Below are 11,195 nucleotides of genomic sequence, written 5' to 3'. Positions count from 1 at the left end.
ATAATAATATAAAAAAATTTATATCTTGGGTCGTTTCAGAAAATAAGAGGACAAGGATAGAAGGGGATGAAAGGAGACCAGATAGGGAGTGGGTGCATGTGATTGAATAACTGCAGATAGTGATGGAGGAGGAGCAGGAAGAGGTGGAGAAATTGCCCGGTCAGTCAGGAAAAACTACCAAAATAGCTCGGGAGCTCGAGTGGGTTGTCTGGTCTGAGTTGGTAGTTTGTTTGAAGAAGAATGCATATATCTTTGCATGGTCTTCTTTAGAGCTGATTGGGATCTTAGCTCAATTGGCCGAGCATAGATTGAATATCATCGCAGGTTCCTGGCCTGTAAAGCAAAAACGAGACATTTTGGTCCCGAGAAAGACAAGATGATAGCAAAACGTATTCAAGAGTTACTCAGGTCCGGCCAGATTCGGGAAGTCCAATTCCCTACCTGTTTATCGAATGTGGTCCTGGTGCCAAAGCTACTTGCACGTGGAGGATGTGCGTAGATTTTAAGGACATGAACAAAGCTTGCCTTGAGGACTATTATCCCATACCCCAAATTGATCAATTGCTGAATTCAGTCTCAAGGTATGAGCTCCTCTGCTTCATGGATGCTTACCAGGGGTATCGTCAAATCCCCACCCCACCCCACCCCACCCCCCCCCCCCGCCCGGGAATAACAATACAAGGTTAGTTTCAACACTCGAGCAGAACATTTTGCTTTGTAGTCATAACTTTTGGGTTGTAGAATGCACGGGCTACCAGAGATTAATGGACAAAATATTTAAGAAGCAGGCTGGGAGAAATGTCGAGGTATACGTGGATGACATTTTGATTAAGTCTTGTACCCAGGCATGTTTCATACTAGATCATGAAGAAAAATTTTCCACTCTAAGACAATATGGAGTAAAACTTAACCCAGCCAAGTTCACTTTCAAAGTCAAGAGTGGGAAATTTCTTGAGTTCATGGTGACCGAGCGGAGGATAAAGGTCAACTCAAGGAAAGTGAAAGCCGTTATGGAGATGGCCTCCCCGAGCTCTATAAGGGATGTACAATGCTTGACAGGGAGGTTGCTCTGTCCTGGTTTATATCCAGATTGGCACATCGCAGCTACCATTTCTTCCAACTGCTGAGTTAGGCCTAGGAATTTGGATGACATGCGAAATGTGAGCAGGCCTTCGAAGATTTAAAAAGCCACCTGGCTAGTCTCCTAATCTTGTTGAAGCCCAAGCCCGGGGAGAAACTTTGGATATACTTTTATTCAACTGAGCACGTTGTTAACTCAGTACTTTTTCGAGAAGAGGGGCTCTATAAAAGTATGTTTATGATGGCAGCCATGCCTTCAAAGAGCCCGAGCTGTGACAGCACTGAGGTAGAGAAGGTGGTGGCTCGGACCCTGGTAATCACAGCTAGAAAATTGAGGTCTTACATCTTATTCCATGATTGAGCTTTTCTAACACAGTTATTTATGGCATTTAAGTCTCTCCAATATGCTTAATATTATCGCAAGTGTGCGGGTCAAGTTTTGATATAGTGTAACAAGTACGAGTATCGTCGTACAAAAATTGATGCATGAAAAATTAATCTCAAGTACAATTTTTTAGTTAATTAAAACAATAGGTGAATATTTAATAAAATAAATTAAAAATAAAAATTAAAGGAGAAACAAACACTATATATATAATTTAAAATCAAATAATAAAGAAATTTTTGTTAGGATTTCAGTTCACCTGTCTCTTAATCTTTTCTAAATATTGAATTTCAATTCTTAAGCCATGTTTTTTATGCGATTCACTAATATATCAATATACTTTGTCGAGCTATATTAATCTAATTAAAAATGCAGACCAAGTGTCCTTGTGTTATTTAACAATTGCAATCGCATTAACGAACCGTGGAATCCTCTAAGCCAAGTAGGGAAGCCTGGGCATCCAGGGCTCTTGCAGCATATTGAAGTTGGAAAGGGTGTCTGAGCCAGGCAGGGAGGCCCTGGCATCCCCGAGAACTTGAAGCATATTGAAGTCTTCCTTGGTCAAGCGAGGCAAGAAGACTAGGTCAATCCATCAAGACCAGGTCCATTGATAATCAAGGGACACGTTCCCTCCCATGTTAACAGGTCGTGGCTAGACCATGACGTGGTCCAAGTCTCTGCATCGTGACCACTACCCGAGAATCCCGTGATGATCAACAACCTTGGTGCCCTATAAATACCCCCAGGAGAGGTAAAATAAGAGAGTTCGCTTTCTTTTTTAAACACTCTCTACACCTATTTCCTTTGAATATTCTCTTTTCTTCGGTGAATACATCATTGATTTGAGCGTCAGAGTGGTTACGCCGAAAAAATATTATGTTCACCAATTTAGGATTGGTGGTATACGGTTTTCTAAATTTTCGGAGCAATTTTTTATCATTTATATGAGCTAAAATGTACATGAAATAAAATAAGGGTTGGCTTTGTAATTAGATATTGGCAATATGATGGAGCTTTTCTGAAACAGTAATATGCAATTGTCAAATCTCTCCAAGTTTCTTGATATTACCGCAAATATATGGATCAAGTTTTAATATAATGTAAAAAATATGAGTATCGTCCCACGAAAATTGATATATAATAAATTTATTTCAAGAACGGTTCTTTAGTTAATTAAAACGATATATGAAAAAAGTAATAAACTTAGTTGAAATTAAATAACTGGATGAAACCAAAAACGATAAAAATAAATTAAAATCAAATAATAAATAAATTATTTTTAGGATTTTCGTGCATTTACCCCTTGATTTTCTCTAATAAATTAATTCAATTCTCAAACATGATTTTGAAGAGATTCTTTAATTTATCAATATATTATGTTGAGCTATATAAATTTAATTAACAAAATGTATTAACCAAGTGGCATTGTGATATTTAGCAGTTGCAATCACATTAATAAATCGTGAAATTCTATAGCTTACAACATATTGGACTATGACTATCAACATATATATTCAACCTCAAATGTCTCTACAATTTTTAGATCCGTGAATTCTGCTACATTATAACATATAAATTCATTTCGAAGTAGATCATGATCCAAAGATGAAATAAACGCATTAATATAATCATATATACTCGATAATAAAATTCAATCTTCAAAAAGAAATCATTGTTCCGACGTAGATCCACTAATTTCAAAAAAAAAAAAGAAAAAAAAAAAAAGAAAACGATGTGTGAAATTCTTGTTGTTGGCTAGTTCTCTTGTTGTTCTTGGTTGCTTTTCTGATGCTTCCTCAAATTTCCTTCTTATGTCTCTCACCTTGGATGGCATCTGATTATTGTAGCGGCTGGTAACAATGTCCCCTTTCATTAGTTTTTTTTTCCTGTTTTTTATTTGCTAAGAGTCCATATCTTTCTTTCTTCTCTCAAGATTAGTGCAAATTATTTCTTTAATTTTCTATTTCTTGTTTCGTGCTTGAGCGGTAAAAGATTTCTATTTTTTTTTCTTCAATGTGTTTTGTCTTGTTTCTCAACAGCGACTTTTGAGCCGCAGCCCGCATGAAATGAAATATGCAACAATGTACTGAAATAAAGCACTCCCTTTCAAAAAAAAATAAAGCACTCAGATGTATAAAATCGACACCTATCACCATACCAAATGAACTAAAAATAATTATTATAAATTAATAATCACTTCCTTAATAAGATACCATTTATACTATGCAATCATTTCATGCTTGATTTTTTGGTACCTCCAGCATTCGGGAGCAGGAAAAAAATTTATGAGAAATTTAAAAAATGGAAAAATTGGATCTATGTTCAACAAATCACAACTGATAGATTCAAAAAAAAAAAAAAAACAAATCACAACTGCTAAGAAAAAGTATTGTTTTTTTTCAGTATTGTTTTAGCTTGGTTTGTTGTCATATATAAAATGACGGATCTTTAGTTGGATCCTTAGATTTAGTGATAATAAATAATAACTTAATGTTTTAGTTGGATCTTTAGTTTTAGTGATAACAAATAATAACTTAATGTATTAGATCAAATTTTCTTTTCATGTACTACAGGTACCCAACCGTCTCATTCAAGATTCAGATGATGTTTTTCAACTAGTCTCAAGATACAAAGCTATCCAACCGTTTCAAGATTTAATTAAGTCGTATATTTGATCTACTCGATCGCTCAAAGCTGGCAGTCTATGATATAAGGACTATTCAACCGTTCACTATTTCGAAAAACATTTGAAAACGGTTGAGTAAAGTTATCTTCTGATACAAGGCTATACAATTCAAAAGGATCTTACCTTTTTTTATCAGAAAAGTTGGTTGACTGATCATGCACAACAAACAAGAGTTCAGGAGATCATAATACTTTTCCTAAAAAGACACAGTTTAGAGCTTGTTAACAGTTATTGTCTGCGACCGCTTATTTTCGTATTTAGAAAATTTTCAAACTGCTTATTTATTGAAGTGTACTATATATAAAAAAAACGGACAACGGTGCTTCTGCATTTATGAGATTATAGTTGAACGTTGAGCATGACAATGCAAAAGGCATTATAAATAGAGGATGCCAAGTAGAGCTTCAATATAGAACCAAGACACAATTTTTTAAACTTGCAAAGAATCTCTCAAAGCTTGCATTTTCTAATAATTTCTAGCACTCAAAAGCTTCAGATCTTCAATTGCTCAAGAAACCCTTGTAACAAAGAATCTTACCAGATCATCAAGGATCATCTAGAGTTTTTGTCAAACACTCGACTATTTCTGTCAAAGATCATTTGAGGAGTTTTTTTACAGCTTGAATCTAAGGATTCATATTCTTTTGTTTACTTGTGTTGTTTTGGATGTAAGACTTGCTGACTTAACCAGTTGTTAACTAGGAGTTTTAACTTAGGCAGTGAATAAATCCTAAGATTAGAATGGGTTGTTGAAAAGTGTTGTTAAACAAAATTTTTCTTGTGTATTCATTCCTAAGCGAAAGAATTATGGACGTAGAAGGATTTTGCTTTCGAACTTTCATATATTTTGTCTCATTTACTCACTTGTATCACTTCATCTTATTGCCATTGTCATAGTTGAGTATAAAGTTTTACAAAAATCTCCCGGACCGTTTTTCACAGTTCTTGTTGTCCGACCGTTTTTTGAAGTGTTGAGAAATTTGGTCTTGTATAGCTAACCCTGTCAAGACCGATCGCATTATTTGACAATGTTTTAGAGAAAATTTTTAAAATGTTTATTCACCTCTCCTCTAAACATAACCCCAGACCCCGATCCTAAAAGTACTTTATTTTTATAATGTAGCATAGTTTTGGTTTTATAATTACAAAGCGATCATACAAAAACCTACCAAAGAACGTAAAATTTATATTTTTCTCCCACATCTGAAACCAAATTCAAAATAATCACTAACTTTTCAAATTACTTCAATATTTTTTTTCATCTCTTTTTGCTTAAATCTCAAAACAATTATTCACTTTTTAAAGATTGTTTGACTTAAATGTCCTTTTCATATTTGAAAAATGTAATAATTCTATATAATTCAACATAATAATATAATAATATCGATTAAATAACCAATAAATTAATAATTTATTTCAAAATTAAATAAATAAAATTATTTATATTTAATAAAAATAATTAATTTAGTGGTCAAGATTTGAGTCATTTGACACATGTTTAACAAAAATATAGAATTACATGTTTTAAAATTTTCAAATAAAATTTCGAACCTGACCGCTAAATTTTATTTTATTTTTATCTGCACATTGGTATATATAATTAATTTTAATATTATTAAAATAAAAAAAAATTGTAATTATATCTATCATTATATAAGTGTTTGGCTAAACTTATTAAAAAGATCTTATAAACTCCTAGAGCTTAAAAGTTGTTTTACGAGCTTATAAGCTGTTAGAACTTATTTTAAAAATAAGCTGTTAAAGTTTTTGGGTAAACTTATTTTAAATAACTTACAGATGTTGATATGTTTGGTATTGTAAGATCTTTTTATCGTCAAAATTATCAAAAAGGGTATAATTCTATGAAAACAATGTTTCGAGTTATACATATACGAAAATAGTTTTAGAATAAACATATATTAAAAAATAAAATTGTTTAATATTTTAATTTAGAAAAATTTACGTGATTTGGAATTTTTTTTAAAATAATATTTAATATTTAATGGGTGGAGGATAAGATGGAGATTTATTAAAATATTCAAGGATATTTTAGAGAGATAGAATTTTAAAATAAGATCTTTTTAAAAAAAGTACATCCCCTTACATTTTAAAAAATAGTTTATAAGTTGTCAAACAGCTTATTTTCACAGCTTATAAGCTGTTTTTAAAAGTTTTTTACCAAACAAATTTGTGGAGCTTATAAGTTTTGGAGAGCTTATAAACTCAGCCAAACACCCACTATTGATTAACAATTCAAAGACAAGGAACCAAAACCATATTCAAGTTATTCCAATTAAATAAATTGTTTAATTTATATAAATTATATTTGATCTCAATTTCATTAATGTCTCAGTAAAAAATTAAATGTGCATAATATAATTATCATATAATTAACTTTAATTATCTTTATCATCTCACGAGTTATAACATTATCTTTTCTTGAGTCGATAATTGGAATAGAACCAAAAACGTTTAGAGTTGGGATAATTAATAAATATGTCCCTAAAGTTTCCTAACTTTCCTAAAAATATACGAACACTTTTTTCGTCCTCAATTACGTCCCTATTTTAACAAAAATTTTCCTTGATATGTCCTCCAAACTAAAAATTTTCTATATTACCCTTATTTTGATATTTTGTATTAAATGTCCCAAGGGTTCTACAAAATGGTATCAGAGCCTAGGTAATTTTATTCAGACTTTATATTATTCATTAAATCATACTTTTCTTTGTTGAGGAAGAGATTTTCAACAAACCATGGATTCAAACGAGAGTTTGAACTAGAAGGATTTCATTTACATGAAATTCCATAAACAAGTGAATCTATTAAAATAGTTTATTTACAGCAGAAGTTAAAAAGACTTGAGTCTTTTATACGTTCTGAAGAGATATGATTTCTAATTCACAATTTTTAGAAATTACACCAGATTCCTCTAAACTCTCCGGAGATCTTAGAGAAATTCAAAAAATGGTAAAATATTACAGCAATCAGCTGTATGAAATACCTCGGAAGATTGAAGAAATCCTTAAGAAACAAGAAGAGATTTTTGGAACTCTAAAGGATCTTCAAACGAAAATCATAAATCTAGAACACACCTCTGGTTCTAGAAAAGGAAATACACGAGAAAGGTTACCACTCTCGTTTGGTACCGAACCTTTGTTACATCAGAAAGGTAAAACCAAAATGGTACAAAAACCTTTAACTGATGAAGAAATGATGATTAATCTTATAAAAGCAGTATCAGAGAAAAACACTATCTGATGACTACTTTAGAAAGATTAAATCTCAAGGATCTACAAGATCTTGCAGATTCATTTGCGAATCTCAAAGTAGTAGATCTAAAAATGAATTCCTCTGAGGGTGAACAACCCATAGGGAATCCTCCAAGATATGTGGTTAAAACAGAAGAACCACAAAGTGAGTTTCATGTTGGGAAAAATTCACATCCAGCAGGAACCAGATCAAGAAAGAGTAAGATACCACTACATCAAACTCCTTACGGAAAAATTGTTTTAGATCTGATACATCCTTATGGGGTTATGTTAATCCTTGATGTTTTGGACTTCAAAAACAGAGAAGATCTCATAGATGATTGGACATCAGCTATGAGAATAGCATCAGGAACTTTAGATCTCAATAAAGAAAGATTTATCAAACTTCTGGAAATGAGTCTAATGGGATCTGTTAAGATAGCTTGGGAAATGACCATGCCAGAGACTAAAGAATCAGTCTTAGCAGGAGAATCTCTAAGCAAAATTGGAGGAAGAATGGCCACCCTATTCAAGGCACAATTTATAGGAGTGGATTATTTTAATAATCAAGATACAGAGAAAAAAAGAAGATATACTCAAGCTCTGTATAGTCTCGAATTGCACGATATCTGTTTAGTTAATGAATACATTATCTTATTCACTAAATACAGATGGAATTCAAGATTCGAGGAAAATATAGCTATTCAGCTATTTTTTTGCAAAGATGCCAAGTCCCTGGAGAGAAATGTTGATAAAAGAATATGTTCCAGGTAATCCAGATACGTTGGTAAGACGAGCCTCTTTTCTTAAAGGAAAATTGGCAGAATGGTGTCATATGGCAGCATTACAAAAGAACTAAAAAAATATAAGGGGTATTAATAAGCATACTTCTCTATGTTGTAGAGAAAATGATCTCCCTACGGTTATTGGAAGCAGATCACAGGGATTTAAGAGGAAGAAATTCAGAAATAATCCCTACAATAAAAGAATGAGAAGTTCTTGGAAACCAAGAACATTTTGGTCCAAACAAAAGGCCAGATCTTATAGATCGGGAAAAAGAAGTGGACCTACAAGAACATCCCCAGCAACAATCTCATCGCAAAGCAGGGGAAGAAGATCATCTAGAAGAACTTTCAGAAGAACTCATACAAGAGCAAGTGAAAGTTTCAAGGATTGCAACTGCTGGACATGTGGAGCAAGAGGACATATATCTACGAACTGTCCAGAAAACGAGAAAAAAAGAGTTAAACTCTTTGAAGCAACACCAGATATGGATGATGCGGTCTTCTTTCAAGATCTAGTCCAAGTATATCAATTTGAGGATATCCCCTCAGATGAAAGTATATACGAAGCAGAGATATTATTTAGCCAAGAAGAATCTGATGATGAATCAGAATCAGAATCAGAATAAAGAAGAGGTGTTTCGACATGAAACACATGAGAGTTTGACTGGATTTTTTAGTCAAACCACTATATCTCATAATATGGTCCAAAGAATTATGAGAGAAAATCCAACATTACAGAAGTACCAAGGATTTTCGGCAGGACAGGTAGAAAGAGTCTTAGGCAACCTAGGGTTTAGACAAAGAAGACATCATTTGATTTACAAATATCCAGAAGGAAAATGGCAATCCCTATGCAGTTAACGAGTAATCAAATAGAGATGCAGTTAATTCCTTTTGAAGAAGTAAGAGAGGAATTGCAAAAGCTGAAAAGTGATGTAGTAAGAACGATGTCTTGGATTCATATTGGAGCAATCCAAATAATGATCGAGGCAACTTTTTAAGAAGTAATAGATTCACCCATAGATATCGTAGTATGTGATAAAAGAATGGGGAATATCCAAGATGTTGTTCTGGGTACGATCTCAGGAAATCTATGTGCAGGAAAAATTGTAGGAGTTATTTATCCTAGAATAGCCTACAATTTAGCTGACAGAGACTTTAGTCGAGCCTTGACGTTGCATCAAAACTTCAAGGAAAAAAGATTAATGAAGGAAGGTAATAGACCATATTCTATTACTTATCAAATTTCATACGCTCTTTCTAATACTCACCATTCTGAATTATTTATTAGAAATGAGTTTATTGAAATTCCAGAAATCTTTGGGAAAGTTGCTCAAGCAATATACCCGGAAATAATCGAGTTTCCTTTAATTCAGAAAACAGACATTCAAATAAAAGATAAACCGGTTCTATACAGAGATCTTAAAATAGAACCCCGAAGGTTATCTTTCCAAGGTGACCGAATGACAAGTCGAAGGTGGGAAAAATCTCCTATTCAGAAAATTCCACTAGAAGAAAAGGAGTTTTCAATAATAGGAAAACTTAGATCTCTAGAAGGATGGAAAGAAATCAAAATAGTATTCGAAATTACAAGTCACAGGAACCAATTTCCTTGTAACTCGATTTACTATTTAGAACAGCAAGTGAAAGGAACTTACCAAGGATTAATAAATGTCGGTGAATTGGAAGTTCAAATTTCGGGGATCCCAAAAAAAGAAATAGATCAACTAATTCTTGGCTTAGAATTCCTAGAAGATCATAAACCATGGAAACGCCTTGAAAAAGGAATAGAATTCATGGCAAAAGAAAAAACTTGGAGAATTCAATAAGAATCCTGCGAGATGGAAAAACAAGAGAAATGGATAAGGGACAATCCCTTAATCAGATTCGAAAACTCTGTTCACAAATAAAGGAAGAAGCAACTTCTGAAATTAGTAAGTCGTGAGCATGATTTATTAGAACGCATTGAAGAAGTAGAAAGGAGTAACCATACTCTACCTTCTGAGGCCTTAGGAAAACTAAAGGTGAATAGTCTTAATCGGATTACTGAGTTACAACACAGTTTGTTAAAAATGTTTGGCCATTTAGTAATCCCTTTAAAAAATGACAACAAGTCCTTTCTCCATATACATTCCCATAGGGATGTTGTACGAACAATATAAGGCTGGATACTTTGCAGCCTATATTGATTTAGGAGGATGAATTTGTACAGCAAAAAGAGGAGTCTTTCCTACAGACTGTGAAGAAGAATTGCCAAAAATTGCTGGACGAGATTTCTCGAAAATAATTCTTATTCTTTGCAGAGGAATAAAACAAGCAGAAATCCTTATAGGAGGCGCAGGTCAGACTACTTCGTACAAGGTAAAGACACCACCAATATATTTTCATGATACAGGAGCCGATATCTTGTTGGAAAATAACTTTTTACAAATGTTTAAAAAGTACACACAAGATAACGAGTTAAGACGACTTATGTTTACTACCATTTGTGAACATAAGATTATCGTTCAAAGACTCAAGATGGCCTTTTATCGACAAATGCCGATAATGTTTCGCAGCTAGCGTGGTGATAAAGGACAACTATTTCACCCAAAAATGAAAGATCCAAGAAGGTTTGGAGAAACTATGTTGAAAATAATAACAGAACAAGAAATACAAACAGAAGATATGGAACTTCTCAAGGTAACCCTGAATCACAGAGATATAGAGTTAGAAAATAAGGTATCCCTTGAAGATGTCAAAAAGAGGCTGAAAGAAAGTTATAACGAGCATCCTTTGGCATGGTGGGATAGAAATCAACTCAAAGCTAGCCTTACTCTAAAGGAAGGCAAAGAGTATGAATTCGTTAGGTATAAACCTATTCCGATGAACATAACAGATCAAAGGGATATGAGAATGATTATCAATGAACATTTGGACCTTGGTTTAATCAAAGAAGGAATTTCACCATATAGCAGCTCAGGCTTCCTGGTCAGAAATCATGGTGAAATAAAAAGAGGAAAACTCAG

This window comes from Henckelia pumila, chromosome 1 (genome assembly GCF_033568475.1).
Source record: "Henckelia pumila isolate YLH828 chromosome 1, ASM3356847v2, whole genome shotgun sequence".
Classification (NCBI taxonomy): domain Eukaryota; kingdom Viridiplantae; phylum Streptophyta; class Magnoliopsida; order Lamiales; family Gesneriaceae; genus Henckelia; species Henckelia pumila.
This window is presented reverse-complemented; position numbering follows the sequence as displayed.